General features: G+C 43.5%; 1 long non-coding RNA gene across 1 annotated transcript in view; it reads right to left on the reverse strand.

Annotated features, from left to right (window-relative positions):
• Nucleotides 1–15,506, reverse strand: part of LOC138753912 (uncharacterized) — a 41,650-nt gene extending 26,144 nt beyond the window's left edge. Inside the window, exon 1 of the long non-coding RNA XR_011351507.1 lies at nt 15,066–15,506. This is a non-coding gene — a long non-coding RNA (uncharacterized lncRNA). The remainder of the gene's footprint in view (nt 1–15,065) is intronic.
• Between the last annotated feature and the right edge of the window lie 7,115 nt (nt 15,507–22,621).

Raw genomic sequence — 22,621 nt, forward strand, 5'->3', positions numbered from 1 at the left:
CTGCAGGAGTTCACAGGTATGGTCAACGTTTACAACTGCTTCATCCTGGGAGCTGCGCGCATCATGCAGCTGCTGTTCACCCTCATCACAGCCAAGCACAAGATGCTCGCTTGGAACCCAGAAGCCTGCACCACATTTGAGGCCACCAAGGATGCCCTGGCGAAGGCCGCTATGCTTGCCCACCCGCACACCAACCTGCATATGGCACTCTCTGTCGATGCCTCTGCCACAGCCGTCGGCGCCGACCTGGAGCAGCAGGTGAATGAACATTGGAAACCACTGGCATTCTTTTTTTTTTTAAATTTTTAAAAAATTTTTATTTTTCACACCATAAATCACATTAGCCATGATATACACTATTTCTTTTTCACACATATACAGTGACTTTTTCTCCCCCCCCCCCTCCTCCCAAGCCACCCCCCCCACCCCCCCCCTCTCATCCATTTTAGGTATACAATCTAGGTTGCATTAAGCCAGTCAGACAATGTTGTCATTCAACAAAAATACACCAGAAATTCTACTGAGTCCATTCTTTTCTTTCCTTCTCCTTCCATCAACTTAGGTAATGTTTGTCCCCGGTAGGTTTTCACTATTGTATTTAATGTAAGGCTCCTATACTTGTTCGAATATTTCAATATTATTTCTTAACCTATATGTTATTTTTTCTAATGGAATACATTTATTCATTTAAATTTAGTAGTTTCTTCCTTTTAATTTGGTTATGTATTCCATTAATATTTAAAGTCATATAGTTCAGCGTAGACCTTTTATATTTTGTTTATCTTCTCTTTCCGTTTTTCCATCATTACCTTTCCTCCTTTTCCATTTCTGTTTTCTTATTTTCAACTCTTTATAAGACAACATTCCTACAACATCCAACATTTTCCTTATTCTCCTATTTCTATATTATTTATCCCCAATCTCCCCTTCACCTTCTGAGTTGTCCTTTATCCCTTGTCGGACAACCACATCTCCCCTCTCCATTTGGATTTGCGAATCCACTCGCAAGCGTCAACTGATTTTGCAGTGACCGCTATTTCCCCCCACCCCGCCCCCCCCAGAAAAGATTTCACTTTTCATATGTCACAAAGGTCACTCTTTTAATTCCCTCCTTATTCTCTCTATTCCATTACCTTCCCTTATTAATTCTTGTCTATACTATCTATATTTTCCTCTAAGTACAGATACATTCACGTATGCACATTGTCTCTATTCACTCTTATACCTCTTTACCCGCATACATATCAATCGTGATCATTTTTACTCTCATTACCCGTCTTCATCCCTCAGTCTATTTTTGTCTTTACCCACATACATATCAATCGTGATCATTTTTACTCTCATTACCCGTCTTCCTCCCTCAGTCTATTTTTGTAATTGTTCTGCAAATTTTCGTGCTTCTTCTGGATCCGAGAATAGTCTGTTTTGTTGTCCTGGAATAAATATTTTCAATACCACTGGATGCTTTAGTATAAATTTATACCCTTTCTTCCATAAAATCGCCTTTGCTGTATTGAACTCTTTTCTCTTCTTTAGGAGTTCAAAACTTATATCTGGATAAATGAAGATTTTTTGCCCTTTATACTCCAGTGGTTTGTTGCCCTCTCTTACTTTTTACATTGTCTTCTCCAGTACCTTTTCTCTTGTAGTATATCTTAGGAATTTTACTACAATAGATCTTGGTTTTTGTTGTGGTTGTGGTTTAGAGGCTAATACTCTATGTGCCCTTTCTATTTCCATTTCTTGCTGTAGTTCTGGACATCCTAGGGTCTTAGGGATCCACTCTTTTATAAACTCCCTCATATTCTTGCCTTCTTCATCTTCCTTAAGGCCCACTATCTTTATGTTATTTCTTCTGTTATGGTTTTCCATTGTATCTATTTTTTGAGCTAGTAGTTCTTGTGTCTCTTTAGTTTTTTTATTAGATTCCTCCAATTTCTTTTTTAAGTCTTCTACCTCCATTTCTGCTGCTACTGCCCGCTCTTCCATCTTGTCCATTTTCTTTCCCATTTCTGTTAAGGTCATCTCCATTTTATTTATTTTCTCTTCTGTGTTGTTTATTCTTTTTCTTAAATCCTTAAATTCCTGTGTTTGCCATTCTTTAAATGACTCCATGTATCCTTTAATAAGAGAAAGTATATCCTTTACCTTGCCTTTCTTTCCTTCTTCTATTTCACTGTACTCTTCCTCTTCCTCTTCTTCTTCCTCTGGGTTGGCCATCTGTTGTTTCTTTGGTGCCCTTTCCTCCTCTTCTTTCTTGTTTCTATTGTCTTCTGTGGTCTCTTCTTGCTGCAGGTGTTCTGCAGCTGTGGTTGCCGGCTGTGGAGATCGACTCCCCAGCTGGTCCCCCCTCCCGTCAGTGTGTTTTTTTTTCATTCGCATCGCGCATGCGCGACTTTTACTCGGCTCAGCAAGCCATTTTTGTAGTCCATTATTTACCGACCTGAGGGAGCGGGTTTCTCTCTCCGCAGCGGGCCTCTTCGGACAGGTAAGGCCTTCACCTTTTTCCTCCTTTGTCTTCTCTTCCTCTCTTCTTACCGTTGCTTTCGATTTTTCTTTTTTTGTCGCCATCTTCTTTCCACCTTTATACTCACTTTTCTGTAACTTTTATTTCTGTGCCTTTGTGTTTTCCTTTGTTTTTCCCGACTTTTCTGGAGAGGGCTGGAGTTCACCGTCTGGCCACTACTCCATCACGTGACTCCTCCCGGACCAGATTCACTTTGAAGTGACTTCCAGCACTTCAACCACTGGCATTCTTCAGCCGCCTGCCTCACCCGCCGGAACGCAAGTATAGTGCCTTCGACCGCGAGTTACTGGTCATGTACCTGGCAGTGTGGCATTTCCGCTATTTTTTGGAGCGGAGGACTTTTACCATTTTCACAGACCACAAACCCCACACCTAGGCCCTTGCGATGGCAAAGGATCCCTGGTCAGCCCGCCCGCAGCGTCACCTCTCCTTCATGTCGGAGTTTACCAATGACATTCGGCACAAGGCGGGGAAGGACAATGTGGTTGCCAATGAACTCTCGCGACTGGCCATCTGCACGCTGACACCCGGCCTCAACTTCGACCAGCTCACCCAGGACCAGGAAGCTGATAAGGAGACGACAATCTTCAAAACTGCCATCACTGGCCTTCGGTTCCGAGACCCCCCCGACTCAAAGCGGCGAAGGCACCATCCTGTGTGATATCTTCTTGGGCACCCCGCAGCCAGTGGTTCCCCAGCAGTGGCACAGGCTGGTCTTCTGTCACATCCATGACCTTTCACATCTGTCCATCAGGTCCATGGTCCGGATGATGGCAGAATGGTTCGTATGAACTAGGTGCTCCAGTTCCTCCCACCCTTCAAAATGTATCAGGGGTTGTAGGTTAATTGGAGTCTTTGGGACCACGGGCTTGTGGGCTGGAAGGGCCTATTGCAGTACTGCATTTCAAAATTTAAAATGTTTTACATTAAAAATTTTTTAAAAGTACGCAACTCTAGACTTCTCTTACTGAATGAGAAGGGCCAAGTCACTGAATAGACTGCAGGGGAGCACTTTGGGTCTCGAGTCCATAACTCCATCAATTTTAAAATGGTGGTAGACAAAGATGGAACTGGTCTGTGAGTTAAAGTCCTCAACTGAGGCAAGGCTAATTTTGGACCCATTAGGCAGGAGCTTGTAGGTTAACTGGGAGAGGATGTTTGAAAGTAAGGAGATGGATAGAAAGTGAGACATTTTTAAAGGTGAGTTAGCAAGAGTACAGGTGCTGCGTGCTCTTGTTAGGGTGTAGGACAAGGCTGGTAAGTTTAAGGAATTCTGCTTGATGAGGGATATTGAGCATTTAAACCATGAGTCTTTCCTGTCATTTTGCTGTACTCCTGCCTCTGCTCTCCATTACAGTTGCTCTCTTTGAGTACAGTATCAGCTTGCAACTTTTATCTGCCTCTGTTCTGAACCTCAAGTCCCTGTTAATCTAGTTTAAACCTTCCCAAGAAATTATTGTGACAGTCAATGTGCACTGAACTTCCATAAAAGCCAACGTCATTAGGACAAGATCACCTGCTTTTGCTGCTGAAGTTGGTTAAGGGATAAACAAGTTGCCCAAGATCGTGAGGAGAACCTTTGCAGATAGGGCCTCAATTTTATCATTGCAAAGGTTTGTTCCTTTTATTATGCGATATACTTCAGCATTTATCTGCAGTAAGGCAAGCAAAGAATCATCATAACCCCAACCAATAGAAGCAAAAGAGAGTCCCTTCAGAGATATTGAGTGTCCGTGGATTTGCCTCCAGCGCTCCTGCAGCCTCCCCTGCTTCATGGACTCCTGAACTCAGAAACTGAGTTTCAGATCATCTGCAAGCAACTATTTTGAATATTACAGGGACTTTTCAATAAATATTTGGGGTGGGAATGCAATCTTGATCCCACGAGTTCCTTTTTCCAAAGTAGAGGGTGCTACCCACAGCTCCACAGTTTTTGCTCAAAGCCAATTGGTGAAGTCTAACAGCAGCTGGTCTCATTGCAGACACACACCACTACACCGCACACTTTCTATCCACTCCTCTGTCCCTCCTCATCAACCAGATGGCTCCTTAAACAATTCCTCAAGAGGAGTGACTTGTGACACCACAACCAGAAGTGTAAGAAAGAGAGACCATGGTTGCAGACCTAAAGGAAGACTCAACTCTTCACACTGTCTGCTTAGGGCCCAGAGATTATGTGGGTACAGTCCAAGCTTCTGAGTCAGTCCATGTCAGGTCCATCTATACTCTTCTGGGGGACAAAGGGCTGTCACTGTGTAACATTGGGGAACAGGACAGGGGCGTATATTCTACTGTATTTGCAAGCATACCTTTCAGGTGGGCTGAGGGTTAGTACTCAATAATTCTAGGCTACAGCTTGGTCACTCCTATAATTGGAGTGACATACCAGGAACACAGACCAGTCACCACATAACGCTGTTGGTGGGGACAGGTTTATCACTGTACAACACTGGGCATGGTCTGTCATTGTATATTGAATGCTGTGTAGGTCAGCAGAGTTGTTTGTTTCTAACCCTCAACACAGGAGTCTCACTACGTGCAATCTGACAGAGCTCTTTTAAAGAACTAAAGTTGAACAATGGGTTGTGAGACTCTTTGATTCACTATCCCATGGTCTCTCTCACATATTTTACCTTTGTCAGAGACTGGCGTCTGTTCCTGAACATGGTGGTTATAGTCATACATCCAACAAACAAGCTCCTCCACCAATGAGCAACTCCATTTAGGCCCCACACATTCCCATCAATTTCCCCAAGATTCTACCACTCAGTCACATATTAGAACTGATTTACCCATGGTGTGTATTTGGGATGTGGGAGAAAACTGGAGCACTTGGGGGGAGATTGTGAGGAAACTTTCAGGTTCCTCGACAGAGAAATGGGAAATGGTCGTCCTTTTCTGGTGTAAGGATATGTCCATAAAAAAATACTGGCAACTGGTACACTCCAGAGTACAGGAATACATGGACACAGTGAGTTTGGGGAAGCCACTGTAGAGTCTGTGGAGAAAAACCACAATTTTGAGCTCTCCCCACATTGGACACAAAAAGCTAGCCTCCTTGTAAATGTTATTCCTCATGGAATGTTTAGAAAAAAATAGTACAATGTAAGAAAATGTAGCAAAATGTCAGGTGGAGTGAATGAAGTCAAAGGGATGTCCCAAATTATATCACTGCAAAATTTGGAAAACAAACATCAACAGTGCCCAGAGAAAGAAGCATTGTCCACATTCTGGATCCATTGGGGTCAGTTTAATGTAACTAAGAGGCTACTTAGGAGAAGAAATGATTCAACTTCATTGTCTTGACTGGAGCCACAAATAGACCTGGGCTAGGTGAGGCAAGTTTTCTTTCTGAAAGGAACAGGCAAGTTGCATCTGAAGAACTAATGCAGTAGGATTTGAACTTGCAATATGAGTAGCCTGAGAGAGTGGGGAATGTCCCACCATGGAGAAGAGTTTAGGCATCTCGCAGAGATGCTTTTAAAGAGAAGGTGGGTAAAAGGAGAAAGGAACAGAAGGAGGTGTGATAAAGAAGAGGAAGAAATGCTCTTGTGCACTCGAACTAGTGTGGACTGAATGACCATCTCACTGGTAATCATCATACCAACAAACTCACTGCTGGCTGAGCACTAAACTTATCTGGGTCAAATGACAGGACTGAGCTGGCACAGTCTTCAGAAGGAAGCTATGCCCTTAACAAAAGCATTCTTTTGGTTCACAAATATCCGCACACGTGCACCAAACACCCTGCAAGATAACGGGAGATAATGCACTTTGTGGGGGTGGGGGTGGGGGAGTGCTTGAGCTGTAGGCTTAGCAGTTATCTGTAGGGACAGCTGCATCTTTGGGGAGGGAGGGGGGAGGGTTGGAGCACACAGACATAACTCCCCTGGCAAATGGACATTGCTTCTACTGTCCTGTTATCTGAGCCAGATAGATACCGAGGATTCACCTCATTAAAGACAGCTTGTGCACAATACCACCATGCTTTCAGGGTTCCTAAACTTTGTGCCAATTAGTCAAAGAACGGCCCCGGTTCTCTAAGATCAGGGAGTAAGATGTGATGCTGCTAGAGGAGGGATGTCAAGATGTGGTCTGAAAGGCATGGTAGAGGAGGGGTCAAGGGAGAACATTCTAGAGCCTGAAGGCAAAGAGAAGGGGGGAGGATGATCAGAGCATGGAAAATCATTTGCCATGATCATATTGCAGGGAAGTAACCTTGGCTGTGTTTAGTCCACGTGGATTACTCTGGAGGAGGCCAATAATTGGAATCCTGCCACGTCACAGACATTCCAATAGCAAGCCAGACAAGTTATCTCTCTGGCTCCTCTAACAGGTTTTTATTACAACAAAAGTATGGAGATTTTGGACTGATGAGACAGAATCTCATCAGACCAAAATGATTAAATGGCCCCACTCAAATGTTTAAGATTCTTTTATTGTCATGTAATGGGGAAACGTAACATTGTTATAGCGCCAGTGACTGGGACCAGGGTTTGAAATCCCTGCTGTCTGTACAGAGTTCTCCCCGTGTCTGAGTAAGTGCTCCCGTTTCCTCCCACCATTCAAAATGTACTGGAAGTGTAGGTCAACTGGTGTGATTGGTGGCATGTGCTCATGGGCAGAAAGGGCATTTTACCGTGCTGTACGTCTAAATAGTAAAAATTTGAAGTTTAAATTATTTTTAAAAAATAGAAAATGTAATATTATACCAAATTTATTTTAGGCTGCTGTATGGCAAACAAAGGGTCCCATTAGTATTGCATGGCACCTCTTACAGTAAGAGGAAGAGAAGCAAGAGAGTCACTCAATGTCCTAGCATTGTCCAGTGCTCCTGCAGCTGCTAAACAGACCCCTATTCTATACATTGGCAACCCGAGCTTCAGATCTAGACCTCCAACATGGGAGGTCTTCTCACCCTCAGCACCCTCTCGAATCCCAGTTCTTCAAGGAAGGAGATAAGCAACCAAAACCCACACCATACAGTTAATGCCTCATGGCAACAACACCAACTGGAGGTGAGAAACTCACACTGAAGAACCATTCTAGTTTTAATAGTTATGTGCAGCTCATCTTGAAAAGTTTATGTTCTATAGGCCAAAAGTCTAAAAAAGGCATGAGAAAACATGTTGAGAATATCTTCACATATTGACACCATCAGCATGGCAGTAGCTGCTTGACTGAACGATGGTGATTAAAGGATAAATATTCAGCAAGGAAAACTCTGTTCTACTTCCAATGAGTTCAAGGGACCTGTTAGATAAATTGGAGGCAGTCGACAGGTTTAAGATCACATCAGAAAGAAAGCATCCATGACGGATCCTCTTAGAGTTTATGTTCCATTTTTGTGAGTGAACCCATGACTCTTGGAGAAGATGAGGGAGTCGTCATTGAGCTACTCACAGCACAGCAGAGATGCAGGCCCAGATGTAACTGTTTCTCACTCAGAAGGTTATGGAGGTTTGGGGACAAAAGTCCCAAAGAAGCTCCAGGACATACAAAAATAATTTTGGCTGTTGTCTTAAACTGACACTCTATCTCTCCTCTTTTGTAGATTAAAAAATTTAGAATTTAGACATACAGCACAGTAACAGGCCATTTCGGCAAATGAGCCCGTGCCACTAAGTTACAGCCAATTAATCTACAACTCCTGCTACGTTACAAATAGTGGGAGAAAACCAGTGCTCCTAGAGGAAACCCACGCAGACACAGGGAGAATGTAAAAAACTCCTTACAGGCAACATGGGATTTGAACCACGATCCAGATCACTGGCAGTTACCCGCCCCCGTATATATTTTGTAATACTTCAAAGAAAAGGATTTCAACTGAATATTCTGATCAATATTCATCCTTTAATCCAGAACTCTAAAACAAAAATCTGATCAATATTGTCAGAATCAGAATTTATTGTCATGAACATATCACAAAATTTGTTGTTTTTGAGGTAGCGTCACATGGCAAATATTTATATCAACCACATTTCAAAATAAATAAAAATAGTGCAAGAAAATGAAAAAGACAAAGTGAGGTAGTGTCTGTGGTTCATTGTTCATTCAAGAATCTGATGGCTGAAGAGAAGAAGTTTTCCTTGTGTCAATGGGTGTTCATCTTCAGGCTCTTGTGCCTCTTTCCTAATGGTAGCAGAGTGAAGAGGGTATGGCCTGGATGGTAGAGATCCTTGAGGATAGAGGCTGGTCTCTTAAGACACCGCCTCTTGTAGATGTCCTCGATGGAGTGAAGTCTGGCGTCCGTGATATCGCAGGCTGATTTAACAACCCTCTGGAGCTTTTTCTTGTCCTGAGCGTTGGCACCTCCAGACCAGACAGTGACGCAACCAGACAGAATGCTCTCCATGGTCCACCTCTAGAAGTTTTCGAGAGTCTTCAGTGACCTACCACATCTCCTCAAATTCCTCACAAAGTATAGCCACTGGCGAACCTCTTACATGATGGCATCGACATGGAGGGCTCCAGGATAGATCCTCAGAAATTCAGGTTATGAGATCTTGCTGTGAATAAATAGTTTTCCGGATCACAAAAGTGAATACACTTCAAAGAATTACTTAGTTAGCTGTACAAACTTCTGGGACATCTGAATATGTGCAGGACATTGCAGAAATTGAAATCTCTCCTTACTGTGGAGGGTAACTTTTGGCATGAGTGAGGTGCTTGTTTCTTCCCAAGTGTGGACATTTGGAATCTTCCAATGAATTCAATCACTGACTTAAAAAACTTAGCCTATTGAAGTATCTGGTTACGACAGCTTCCCCTCTGACCCCAAAGTGACCTGTCGCTGACATTGGAGCTCAGCACCTTATACTGGGTTATCAGTGACTAACACTGAGACACCTGTGCATCACATGGAGAATCCATTGAGCGGTTTGCTCTATTTGATCTCAATAAGATTCCTACCAGGGGGAATTGTGAGATTTGGAAGGTACTTGAGGCAGACTTAGGTGGAAATATGCTGACCATCAGCTCAGAGTAATATCATGACGGGAGGGGAGAAAGAGGCTCAGAACTGCTGCAATAGATTGAATACTAAACCTCCTCACTCCTGCACTGCAACTTAAGGACCTTCATTAACATCAAAGGTGGCAAGTAAGAGATCATGGGCTCACCTCATGCCAAAGGTAAGCACAGATCCAAAATGACACAGAGGGAGTACAGTCCTTTCAAAGCTTCACTTCTCCTATCCAAGGTTAAACTTAACTTTCGCAAGCAGACATGAGAACCTCCCATGCCATTCATGTGAAAAGACTGGGAACACTCTATTGTGCCGAAAACCAAAATCTGCAGATACTGCAAATTTGAAACAAAAACAGAAAACGACTGGATATACTCAGCAGGCCAGGTTGCACCAGTGGAAAGAGAGAGATAAACAAGAGTTCATGTTTCAGGTTGAAGACTTTTCTAATTCACTCAAGAACATGAATCTGGTTCTTTCCTATACAGCTCCCTGTCTTGTTGAGTATTTCCAGCAGTTTCCATTTCTATTTTCAGTATCTTGGGGCCAATATTTACCAACATCACTAATGCAAATGATCTCACCATTTTTTGTGGTGGGGATTATTATTCAGGAATTGTGTGTGTATTTGCAGCATTAACACAGCAGCTATAGCTAAGTGGCTGCAAAGAGGGTTGGGATGTCATGTGATTGTGAAAGGCATTGTAAAACCGAATAGCTGAGACATCTGAGCTCCTCAAGTGTCCTGGGGAATGGGGGTAGGGATGGAAAATTAGTCTGGGTGTTTAGGATACTTCCTATTTAAATTTGGCAGGAACTGTACACACCATGTGACCACACTTTGGAGGAACTGTACCCTGTGTAACTCCACCATAACTGGCCAGAATCTGCGTCACTTTACCCCTCACTCTAGGGAAGAAGGTATCACTGACAGGGCCTACATTGATTGACCTTGTTTTTGAGAATGTAATGGTGAGCTCGGTGTAAGGTTGCAAGAACACCAGAAAACTGGGAGCAGGGCTGGGCCACTCAACTTCTCAATCCTCCCCTACCACTAACCTCAACTCCTCTTCTGTGCTTGTTTCCCTTTGTCATCAATTCCTTGATCTTCCAAATTTTTTTATCTATCCCCACCTTAAGTATATCTAATGATCCAGTCTCTACCATCTCTGGAGAATTCCAGATTCACCACCACAGAGAGAAGAAATTTCTGCACTTTAAATGACTTACCCCTTATCTTGTGACTATGTCTCCTTCTTCATGACTCTCCCAGTAAAGAAAAGAAAACCTACCATGTCAGTGCCCTTAGGATCTTGTATGTTACAGGTACAACCTCTATTCAGAATGTGACAATCCAGTGGATTTTTGGAGATCTTTGAAATGAAGTCTCAATCTGTTCAGCTGGGTTCTGAAGAACCAATCATATCACTGGAAGTCGCAGTGAAAATCATTCTGATATCTTTTCCATTCACTCCAGCACTTCCAACAAAATAGATGATTGTCCGTTCACACATACTTTGCAAGAAAGTCAGCCCCGATTTTTCTTTGTGGCACTAACTCCACTAGAAATAATCCATTTCCTTTCAGTGTGCTTTGGTGCATGTCAAAATGAGCTCCTTCTCTCTTGTCTCTGGAGTTTATCAGTAGTAGGCTGGGAGCGGGAGAGTTGACAAAGCTTGTAGACAAAACTTAAAAGGAAATAGTTTGGCCTTCACGCTGGATGATCACTCTAAAGCTGTGAGGTATCAGATTCAAACATTCTAACATCAGCTCCTGGAGGTCAGAGGTCATGCCAAAAGTGGACAATACCATCCTTTTCCTGCTTGGGGTTGTACAATCTTTGAAAGCGGTCTTATCTTATTTACAATTGCCCAAACATCTCCACAGGTGAGAGACCATTAAAGACCCCAGCACAATCTCAGGTGAAATGGTCACTGCAATCAAAACAATGTTGGAAATTAAACCTCGGGTTTAGATAAAGAGCACTAGATTATGTCAAAATGTTGTTTTGAGAGCAGAGGATTAAGACAACAGAATGTAAAAGGAGAACATGGGAAGAAGGCCAACTCAGGGCATTTCAGAGAAGGCTAGTTTGTCAATGGTCAAAAACATTACATGCGCACGCGTGTGTGTGTGTGTGTGTGTGTGCATATATTTTCTAAGTGTGTGTGTGTGTGTGTATCTGTGAATGAGAAAGAGAGGGGGGTGGGAATGTGTGTGTATAAAGGAAGGAATGGGTGTCTGTGCATATGATTTTTGAATGTGGTGTGTGCTTGTGTGCATGCGTCTGCATATGAGGGTGGGATAGTGTTTCTATGTGTCTGTATTTGTGTATGAGGGTGGGAGACTGTATCCATGTGTGTGAGCATATGTTTGAGTGTGTTTATGGTGTGGGTGTGTTTATGTGTGGGTGTGTATATGAGAGAGTGTGTGTGTCTATGTGAGGATGGGAGAGTGTGCATCTGCGTGTGTTTGATTATATGTTTGAATGTGGGTGTGTTTATGTGTGTGTGGAAGAATATGTGTGTGTGGGTTTTTGGTGGTTTTCAATTATTTCTCTTTTTCTCATAGTAGGACAAGCCTGATGGGTGATTGGAATTTCACTCTCTTCCCAGCCTTGGTGTCTCACTCCATGGTCTGAAGTGAGTAAATTATGAGACGATGAATTAACAGTACCCACCTCCTTACCATATTCTATTCTCATTTTACATCCTTTTTGAAGGTCTCCTTTTTGAGAAAATTTGGAAAAATAGATCAAAGAAAGCTTTTCTACAATGTATTGATTGATTATAGAAATAACTGTAGCAGCTCACTGGGGACTTAATCGAACCGGCTCAGGAGGTTCCAAGTGACATCATGTTGTCACGATGTAATGACATCATTTGGAATGTGTGGGGTTTTAAAAACCTGCATGAGACTGAGTGTTTGATGGCTTTTACTGAACTTCGATTTGATTATGTCTGATAATTTTCTCGTTCTTCATTTTGCACTGTGACACAGTTACTACATTGGTGACCCCGACAGGCCCAAATGGATATTAAAGCCAACATGATCAACACAAACTGCCTGTCTTTTGGACCACTCAACCTGAAATTTGGTTCGGGCAGGCTGAGGTGCAGTTCTACATTTGCAAGAAGTGGGTGCCACTAAGTACTCTCGTGTGGTAAGTACCCTTGAGCAGGACACGGCCGGTCGACTAGTGGATTTCCTTCGGGACCCACCAGCTCTTGGAAAGTATGAAGCCATAAAAGCCCTCCTTCTCCAGATTTATGATCTCTCACGACGCGAGTGAGCTGCACATTTCCTCCATATTGTTGGCCTGGGGGACTGCAGCCCTTCAGAGTTAATTAATGACATGTTGGCACTGGCAGACGGCCATAGGACTTGCTTGCTCTTCGAGCAGTTGTTCTTAGAGCATATGCCAGAAGACATCCACCTCATGTTGGCTGATGAGGACTTTGATAACCCCCAAACAGCGGCTGCCTGTGCAGACATTCTGGGGAGCATGAAACAGCAAAGCGCAAGGCTCACAGAAATTAATGCTGTGTCACACTCAAAGACAAAGGCTTCATGAGTACCGGCGACAAGGGTGCACGTACCCCCAGACAAGTTGACTCCATGACAACCACCTGGTGTTTTTACCATCAACACTGGGGTTCTGGAGCTCGCTGCTGCCGACCCCCTTGCACTCTTCCAGGAAACATCATGGCCAGTCGTCGCTAATGGCTATGGCAGCTGGCCACTGTAACAGCCTACTCTATGTCTAGGACAAACTCTCCAAGCACAAATTTCTAGATGACACTGGTTAGTGTCCTTTCTCCTTCAGGCTTTCACATGCATTTCAGGGGCATGGGTTCAGCGCTCATTGCGGTGAATAACAGTTTGATTTGTTTATATAGCGCACGGACTATACCCTTGAAATTCAGTGACAATAAGTTCACATGGAAGTTCCTTCTTGCTTCTGTGTCCTGGCCATTGCTGGGTGCTGACTTCCTCAGAACTCACTCACTGATGCTGGACTTATAAGGACGCTAATTGGTGAACACCACAACATTCCAGATTTTCCACCTTGGAAAAGCAAAACTACCCTGCACCTAGATGCCATGGAGTACTCGAACAGCAAATTCACCAAACTTCTTGCAGAGTTTCCGAACATTGTCACACCCAAACATGGTTTTCCACATCACATCCTCACCTCCTCCACACACCCGAGCCCGACGCCTGCAGCCCGACAAGTTGCGGCTTGCAAAACAAGAATTCCACAAAATGGAGGAACTTGGAGTCATATGCAGGTCTGATAGCCCGTGGGTTTCCCCACTTTACACATGTGCCCAAAATCATGGGAGACTGGAGACCTTACAGGGACTACAGGTTTCTCAACAGCGCTACCACTGCAGACCACTACCATGTGCCCCATATACAGGACTTTAGTTAATCTTTATGGGGCCAGGATATTTTCTAATGTTGACTTGGTGAGTGGGTACCACCAAATACCTGTAACCCGGAGGATGGGCCCAAGTCCACCATAACACCGTTCGGCTTCTTCGAATTTTTGAGAATGTCTTTTGGGCTCAAAAATGCTGCACAAACATTCCAGCGACTAATGGACACAGCGGGGCATGGCATGGACTTTCTTTTTGTGTATTTGGATGACATACTTGGCACCAGCCACTCGCACAAAGAGCACCTGAAGCTTCTGCATTTACTCTGCCGCTGCCTACAGAAGGTCGTGCTAACTGTGAACCCTGCCAAGTACAAATTCAGACAGTCCTCTATTGAGTTCTTGGGACATCAGATCAGCACCCGGGGTGTCATTCTATTACCTAGCAAGGTGGAAGCCATCCTCAAATTCCCAAGGTCTAATTAAAAGGACACCAGGAATTTGAGGAGATAGTCAATTCTATCACCACTTTCTACCCTCTGAAATTCATATTATGAAACCCCTCTTTGACCTCATGTTCAGCGATGCCAAAGAACTTGAGTGGACAAAGTGAAGACAGTAGCATTCCAGCAGTCCAAAGGTAAGGCAACGTTGCTGGTCCATCCAAAAATGGGTGCACCAACCACCTTAACGAAAGACGCATCCAACGCGGCAGTAGGCAGGGTCTTGGATCAGTACACCAATGGACAACGGAAGCCTCTAGTGTTTTTTAATAGGCACCTCGGCCCTCCGGAAATGAAATACAGCACATTCAATAAGGAACTGCTGGCACTGTACCTAGCAGTCAGACACTTCTGTTATTTTTTGGAAGGGAGGGACTTCACAGTTTTTACTGACCACAAATCGCTAATGTTTGCCTTCATGAAGACGTCAGCCCACCAGCAACACCACCTATTTTACATATCCAAGTTTTCAACCAGAATTAAACACATCTCCGGTAAGAGTAATGTGGTGGCTGATACCCTGACCCGCTTCTCTTTTCAAGCAGTACATGCCCTCTCTCTGGATATGGGCTACATGGTGCTCGCCAAAGCTCAGGGCCAGGATGATGAACTCCCAGCTTATAGAATTGTTGTCCCAAGCTGCAAGGTACCACTCTCCTGTGAGACATTTCCAGAGGTCAGCCTTACCCTATCGTCCCTGCTGCGTGGAGGCGTTGCATTTTCGATGCCATTTACAGATTGTCTCATCCCTCCATTCGAGCGACGGTCCACCTGATAGCCAACAAGTTTGTACGCCATGGACTCAAAAAGTAGGTCACGTACTGGGCAAAGACATGCACGGAGGGCCAATTTGCAAAAATGCAAAGGCACATAAAGGCACCTCTTCAGTCTTTCCAGCCACCAGAGTACAGATTTCACCACGTGCATGTCGACATTGTCAGCCCACTTCCGGTGTCACAAGGGTAAAGACGTCATGACATCACAATCCAATGATGTCATTTGGACCGTGCAGTGTTTTTAAAAGCTGCAGGTGACTGAGTAAATGACTTTTCCTGAACTCTCTCGTTCTTCATTTCATACTGTGCCACAGTTGCTATATAACCAACAATAAATAGTTGAATAATTGAAAGAAAGGGAAGACTGGATAGAGAGATAGACTGGATTGATAAAATGGATGGGAAAGTAGAGCCAGAAAACAGAGGATGTTCCAACAGTGATATATTTCCATGTAAGCAACCCAGTCAGCGTCACTTCATACTCGCAGCCTCCACACACCTATCGAATTCCCTTTGACCTCTTAGAGTCAACAAGTCTCAGAACATGACCACTCTCTGCAGAAAAAGTAAAAAACTGCTTCTCTCTACTCACTCCATCCTGCACCCACAATAATCCTACAACTCTACTGTTTTCTCCCAATCTTCCACTCTACAAGGAGAGTAAACATGCCACCCCTACTGCAACTTTATATCAGGAATCCCTGGACCCATCCTGGTAAATATCTTCTGCACAATTCTGGGTTCTTTGCATCCTTCTGGATTATATTTTCATGCAGTTTTCTGACTCTAATTGCATTGTTTGAAACACACATATTTAGGGTCATTGCTAAATTTTACCTGGCACTGCTATATCAAAGTCAATAACAAAGATCAAAAAAATGGTCCTAATAAGCATCTTTCAGCATTTCATTTCAACGATAAACACTTACGTCAGCTCCATCTGATGACCCAAAGATGGTCCTTTATGCATACTAGCACTAGTTCCTTTAATCCCATAGAAATCAGAATCAAAATTTATTGTCATGAACATGTCACAAAATCCGTTGATTTGCAGGAACATCACAGGGTAAACATCTATATCAACCACATTTCAAAATAAATAAAAATAGTGCAAGAAAATGAAAAAGACAAAGTCTGTGGTTCATTGTTCATTCAAGAATCTGATGGCTGAAGGGAAGTTGACCTTGTGTCGCTGGGTGCTCATCTTCAGGTTTCTGTACCTTTTTCCTGATGGTAGCAGAGTGAAGAAGCCATGGCCTAGGTGGTGGGGGTCTTTGTGATTAGAGTCTGCTTTCTAAAGTCACCACCTCTTGTAGGTGTCCTCGATGGAGTGAATTCTGGTGCCCTCTGGAGTTTTTTTCTTGTCCATACCAGACAGAGATGCAACCAGACATAATGCTCTCCATTTTTGCAAGAGTCTTTGATGATATACAAAATCTCCTCAAACTCCTTATAAAGTATAGCCGCTGGTGAGCCTTTTTCATGATTGCACCAACATGGAGGCTCCCAGACAGATCTTCGGAGATGTTCAACACAGACATTTAAAGTTCTTGACCCTCTCCGCTGCTGACCTCTCAATGAGGACAGGTGTGTGTTCTCCTGAGTTCCTCCTGAAGTCGATGTTTTCACTGACAACTGTCCAGTATGAGATTTGCAGAGCTCTGCCCTGGAGTTCTTCTCCTGGGTTTAGTTAGATCTGTGTCCTGGGTCTCCTGGGTTTAGTTGGAGTTGTGCTCTGGGTCTCCCACATTTAGTTGGATCTATGCTTTAGACAATCCAGTTATTCCTGAAGCCAGTCAGCCCTCTCACTACCACATGTTGCACAGTATCATGCAGTTCTGTGGCGGTTCAAGGGTTAACGGCATCACACCAAAAAACCCACACAAGGCGAATCCCCCTCACCTCCCCCCAACCCTCACATCTCCCATGTGTCACTTGCAGAGACTGATGTCCGCTAATTTGTCCAGCCTGCCGCTGGCCCCCCTCAGAATAGACCTCCCATTAGCCCATAGACAGCAGCTCTCAAGCTTTGACTGACAAGCGTGCCGATACCTGCGTGGAAATGTCGTTTATCCAACCAGAGCATACAAACAGATTGGGCCAAGAGATTCACTTTATGTAAATACATTCTCTCTGGCTGTCTGTCACCATACAGACTGTTGATGTGCAGTATGAAGAGTTGGTGTGTGGGGGAAGGGGTTCCCATTCCTGATGTAGAGCTGATGAGATTTTATGGAATGGTGGGAGGAGAAGAAGGAGGGGCCGTCGGGTGTCGCACTGGGAATTTACTGGACAGCCCAGTGAGTGAGATTTCTGCCATTCTCTCTGTAGAGAAGCTTCCCTCACACCTCCTCATCCTATCACATGCAACTGCTCAATCCCACTGAGCCTGCCTCAGGACTAGAAGGAAATTCAATGGCAAATGGAATTCCATAAATCCAAGAAGGGTTCAGGTCCGAAATGACAGTTATATATCTTTACCTCCTATGGATGCTGAAGACCTGCTGAGTTTCTCCAGCATTTCTGCGTTTTTACTACAATCACAGCTTCTACAGACTTTCAGATTTCATTGCATAAATCCAACCCTGCCCCCAGATGGGACCAGGATTATTAAAGGGGTGCACACCTCTAGCCCTGCAATGACCTTTGAACACATTGACCAACATATTTAATCACCCAAAAACTCTGCATCTAACATTCAGATTTACATTTCCCAAAGCCTGGACCACCGCTGTATGCAAGTTCTCTCCGTTACCCTATGGGTATCCTCTGGCTGCTCCGGTTTCTTTCTATGTTCCAAAAGAGGAGGGGGTTAGTAGTTTAGATGATCACATCATTGCAATTGAGCAGTGCGGGTTTGTGTGCCAGAAGGGCCTGTTACTGTGCTCCCATGTTAAGACATACCTTCCTTCCGGGCTACAAGCCCATGCTGCCCAATTACACCCAACTGACTTACAACCCTCATACGTTTTTGAAATGTGAGAGGAAACTGGAGCTCTTGGAGGAAACCCACGCAGACATGGGGAGAGCGTACAACCTCTTACAGACAGCACCTATTTGATCACTGGATGCTGGCGCTTTAACAATGTTGCGCTAACTGCTACACTAACCGTGTTGCCCTTATTTTTTCTAAATTTAAAATAATTAAAGCAGAGCTAACATTCCTAGTGTAATTTAACTAGAGTATTTATCAAATGAAATATTCTGAAAGCATTTGAAGAAATGTTGACAGATTAGATACGCTAGAGATGTGTCATATAGTCATATAGATGTACATCCCTTTGGCCAAACTCATCCATGATCATCAACCTAGTCCCATTTAACATTGAAAAGACGTAATGTCATGCTTTGATTACTTCTTATGGTAGCTTGTTCTATGTGAAGAAGGTGCCCCTCAGGTCCTTTTTAAATCTTTGCCCTCCCATCTTAAATCTATGTTTTAGATTCCCCTACACTTGGAAGAAGCCTATCACTATTTATCTTATCTATGCCCTTCAAGATCTTGTAAACCTCTATAAAGTGCCCCCTACATTCCAGGGAGAAAAGGCCCAGCCTATGCAGCTTCCTTATAATTTATGTCATCTAGTCCCAGAAATGTTCTCATGAATCTTTTCTGTACCTTTTCTGGCTTAATGTTATCTTTCCTGTACCTTGATGACCATAACTGCACAAAGCAGTTCGGTGAAGGATTTTGGAATGTCTTGTCCTGTTGTAACATGACATCCCTGCTCCTGACCAATGAAGAACAGTATGCCAAATATCTTCTTCAGCACTCTGCCTACCTGTGTAATCACTTTCATGGAACTATGTAAGTATCCCCCATTAGGGACTCAATCAGAAAGTCATGAGGCATGGGATCCATGGAACCTTGTTTGTGTGGATTCAGAATGGCTTGCCTGTAGAAAGCAGAGATTAATAATGGACAGAAATTATTCTGCCTGGAGATCCACAGGGATCAGTTCTGGGACCCCTGCTGCTCATTTTTATAAATGATCTGGACAAGAAAGTGGAAGAATGAGTCAATAAGTTGGCGGATGATTCTGTGGTTAAGAAGGAATACGATGTATTGGCCTTCATTAATTGTGGAATTGAATTTAGGAGCTGAGAAGGAATGTTGCAGCTATATAGGACCCTGGTTAGACACCACTTGGAGCACTGTGCACACTTCTGGTCACCTCACGACCAGAAAGGACTTGGAAGCCTTGGAAGGGTGCAGAGGACATTTACAAGGATGTTGCCTGGTTTAGGGAGCAGGCCTTATAAAGCAGGTTGAGTGAACCTGGCATTTTCTCTTTGGACAGCAGAGGATGAGAAATGACCTGATAGAGCTGTTTAAGATAATGAGAGGCATTGATTGTTTAAATAGTCAGAGGCTTTTTCCTAGGACTGAAATGGTTGCCACAAGAGGTCACGGGTTTAAGGTGCTGGGGAGTTGGTACAGAGGAGATGTCAGGGGTAAGTTTTTTATTCAGAGAGTGGTGGGTGTGTGGAATGGGCTGCCAGCAACAGTGCTGGAGGTGGATACATTAGGTCCTTTAAGAGACTTTTGGATAGGTTCATGGAGCTTAGAAAGATAGAGGCCTATGGAAAAGCCTTGTAATTTCTAAGGTAGGAACATGTTCGGAACAACTTAGTGGGCCAAAGGGCCTGTATTGTGCTGTCAGTTTTCTATTTCATATGATACGAAGGTTAGAGAAGTTCTGGATAGTATTAAAAGTTGTCGTAGGCTATAAAAGGATATAGACAGGATGCAGAGTTGCGCAGAAAAGTGGCAGATGGAGTTCAATCCAGGTAAGTATGGGGTGATTCATTTTGGAAGGTCAAACCTGAAGGTTGACTACTTAACGCTTGGATACTTAATGGTGTGGAGGAACATAGGGACATTAGGGTCCAAATCCTTACATCTCACCAGGTTGCCACACAGTTGATAGGATAATTAAGAAGGCCTATGAGATGCTTCATTAATGGGGGATTGAGTTCAAGAGCTGAGAAGAATGGAATCCATGGAATCTAGAAATCTCTGGTGAGACCACTTAGAATATTGTGCTCAGTTCTGGTCACCTCATTAATAGGAAGGAGGTGGAAACTATGGAGAAGGTGAAGAGCAGATTTACCAGGATGTTGCCTGGATTGAAAAAAATGTATTATGAGGCAAGGTTAGCAGAGCTAGGACTTTGCTCTTTGGAGTGAAGAAGGATGAGGAGTGACTTAATAGAGGTCTACAAGATTCTGAAAGGTTTAGATAAGGTAGTCAGCCAGTACCTATTTTCCATTGTGGAAGTAGCAAACACCAGAGGACGTCTGTACAAAGTGAAGGGAGGGAAGTTTAGGGGAGACATCAGGGGTAAGACCTTTACACAGAGTTGTAGGTGTCTGGAATGCTTTGCAAGGGATAGTGGTGGTGGCTGAAATGTTCAGAATATTTAAGAGACTTTTAGTCAGGCACATGGATGAAAGAAAAATAGAGGATTAAGAGGTAGGAAGGGTTTTGTTTTTTTCTGGTAGGAATATATTGATCGGCCCAACATCGAGGATCTAAGGACCAGTACTGTGCTGTAATGTTCTATGTACTTTGTATCACCAAGTCTCTTTGTTCTATAATGCTCTCCAGGGCCCTATCATTGACTGAGTAACCTCTGCCTTGGTTTACCCTATCAAAGTGCCAAACCTCTCACGCATCCAAGACAAATTCCATCTGCCATTCCTTGATCCACTTTCTCAGTCCATCTATAACCTGCTGAAATCTTAGATAATCTTCTTCACTGTTCATTATATTACCATAAGACATAGGAGCAGAATTATGCCATTTGGCCCATTCAATTCACTCAACCATTCAGTTCGCTCAACCATTCAAATTGTGGCTGATGTATTTTTCCACTCAATTCAATGTTCCTGCCCTCTCCCAATAATCTTTGACGCTCTAACTAATCACAAGCCAATCAACATCTGCTTTAAACATACCCGATGACTTGGACTCCATAGCCTTCTGCGGCAACAACTTCCACAGATTCACTGCCCTCTGGCTGGAGAAATTTTGGTGTCATCTGCAAAGTTCAAGTTAACAAAGACAGGTAGTGAGAAAGATGATGGAGTGATTTGAGATCAAGCATAAGCATATAAAAATTTAGGTGTTGCTTCACTGGGAACTAGCATAGGTCAGAGAATAGGAGGGTGATGGGCGAAGGGAATCATGCAAACTACCCAAGTCATGCCCTCTTCACACCATCAGGAAAAAGATACAGAAGCCTGAAGATGACCACCCAGTGATACAAGGACAGCTTCTTCCCCTCTGCCATCAGATTTCTGAATGGACAATGAACCACTGACATTATCTCACTTTCTCCTATTTTCACGTTATCTATCTATTTATTTATGTGTTTGTTTGTGAAATCTAATTTATAGAAATATTCACCCTGTGATGCTGCTGCAAACCAACGAATTTCGTGACACGTTCATGACGATACATTTTGACTCTGATAAATTCTGATTCTGGAACCCAGACTGCAAAGATTTCAATGACAATCAAAAGGCTGCAGATGCTGGAAGTCTAAGACTAAAAGAGAAATTGCTGCGACCAGTCAGCAGATCAGGCAGCGTCTGTGGAGAATGAACCAATGTTTCAGGTCCAAGATCTTTTGTTAGAAACAAGTTTCCAGCGTTGTTTGATTTAAAAAAAACTTTTGATGTCCTCACTTAATGGGTGGAATAAGGCAGCAATGGAATAGTTCAGCAAGGCATGAGTGACGATGTAAGTGGTTAACTGATTTGAGGCAGTGGGCAAGATGCGGAAACAAGTTGGAGACACACAGACAGGCAAAAAGTTGAAAGGTCGATCAGGATCAAACATAACAATAAGGTCTTGAAAAGTCAAGCTACGACTCAACACGAACATACTGACTGCTCCATGACATCCAGCGACTCTTCATTGACTACGGCTCAATCTTCAACACCACCATGGTTGACAAGCTCCAAACTTGGGCCTCTGCACCCACCTCTGCAACTGGATGCTTGGTTTCCTCATCAGAAGACCACAGTCAGTATGAATTGGAAATGTCTCCTGCTCAATGCTGATCAACATAGATGCACCTTAAGGATGCGTGCTTAGTCCACTACTCTATTCGCACTACACCCTTGACTGTGTGGCCAGGCACAATTCATATCCCATCTACAAATTTGCCAGTGACACCACAGTTGTCTGCAGAATCACAGACGACAAAGTGTCCAGGACGGAGATAAATCAGCTCGTTGAGTGGAATGACAATAACAACCTTGTTTCAAATATAATAATTCATATACAAAAATAAATGTGGTTCTTGCATTCAATGTTAGCAAAACCAAGGAGCTGATTGTAAATTTCAGGAAAAAAAATCAGGAGAACACAAACTAGTCCTAATTGAGGGGTCAGAATTTGAGAGGGACGAGGAGTTCAAATTTCTGGGTGTCAACATCGCTGAGGATCTATCCTGT

Source organism: Narcine bancroftii, chromosome 2, assembly GCF_036971445.1.
Source record: "Narcine bancroftii isolate sNarBan1 chromosome 2, sNarBan1.hap1, whole genome shotgun sequence".
Classification (NCBI taxonomy): Eukaryota; Metazoa; Chordata; class Chondrichthyes; order Torpediniformes; family Narcinidae; genus Narcine; species Narcine bancroftii.